This window comes from Mesoplodon densirostris, chromosome 16, assembly GCF_025265405.1.
Source record: "Mesoplodon densirostris isolate mMesDen1 chromosome 16, mMesDen1 primary haplotype, whole genome shotgun sequence".
NCBI classification, from domain to species: domain Eukaryota; kingdom Metazoa; phylum Chordata; class Mammalia; order Artiodactyla; family Ziphiidae; genus Mesoplodon; species Mesoplodon densirostris.
Window position 1 is genome coordinate 44,871,958 of NC_082676.1, and position 1,245 is coordinate 44,873,202.

The 1,245-nt window shown below is 38.2% G+C and overlaps 1 pseudogene; it reads right to left on the reverse strand.

The window, feature by feature from the left end:
- Positions 1–155: 155 nt before the first annotated feature.
- LOC132476377 (large ribosomal subunit protein uL1-like) lies at positions 156–557 on the reverse strand (annotated as a pseudogene).
- Between the last annotated feature and the right edge of the window lie 688 nt (positions 558–1,245).

A 1,245-nucleotide genomic window follows, 5' to 3' on the forward strand; every position in this document is an offset into this window, starting at 1 on the left:
CCATCTTCAAGTTCACTGATTCTATCATCTGTCATCTTAAATCTGTTGTTGAGTCCCTTTAGTGAATATTTCACTTCAGTTATTATTGTTACTTTCAACTCCAGAATTCCTTTTTTTTTTTTTAATGATGGGAGTATGGTTTATTAAGCTGCACCTTAGTACAGGCGCTGGGGCTTGCCCATGGTGCTCTTAATGTATAAAGCCCGGATGTTCTGCCAATTTTTCTTGAGCAATGACACCAGGAAGTTGACAGCTAACTGTATGTTGTACACAAGCTCATCATCTTTCACCTTCATGTGGCCAACAGCCACTGCCAGACACAGTACCTTTTTTATCTGGAACTTGATCATGGACTTCACTTCATCAACTTTGGCCTTCATGTTCTCATTGTGGGTCAGTTAGGAAGGGAACTTGCCAGACTTATTCAGGCCTGGGCCCAGGATTCATGGGATCCACTTGATCAGAGACTCTGAAGCCAAAAACGCATCATACTTTTTGGCCAGCTTCTTGACCAGTTTCTTATTCTTGTTGAGTTTCTTCAGCACCTTGATGTCCATTTCCAGAAGTTTTTCATCATTCCAACAGACACTCTGTACCCTAACTAAAAAACTCCCCATTCCTCTCTCCCTCCAGTCCCTGATAATCTCTATTTTTTCTGTTTCTATGAATTTGCCTATTCTAGGTACCTCATATAAGTGGAATCATACAATATTTGTCCTTTTGTGTCCAACTTATTTCACTTAACATACTATTTTGAAGGTTCATCCATGTTGTAGCATGTATCAGAACTTTTCTTTTTAAAAAAATACATGATTTCTACCCCCTTATCAAGATGATCTATTTTTGATTCATTGTTGTCGCACTTTTCTTTGAATCTTTGTTTTGCTGTCACACTTCTTTGTTTAGTTCTTTGAACATATTTATAATAGCTACTTCAAAGACTTGGTCTATTGAATGCAACATCTGGGGGCATTCAGAGACAACTTCTACTGATTACTTTTTTCCCCTGAGTTTGGACTGGATTCTGATGCCCGCTAAAGGTTATTGTTGTCATGGTATGTTTGTTTGTTTAATAATTGGCCTAGGCAAAATCTGTGAAATCTGCCTCCTTCATGGTGTGTGACCACTGATCTTTCTACCCTGTTTTTTGTGGGTTTTTAAAAATTAATTAATTAATTAATTTTATTTTTGTCTGTGTTGGGTCTTCGTTGTGGCATGCGGGCTTTTCATTGCAGTGGCTTCTCT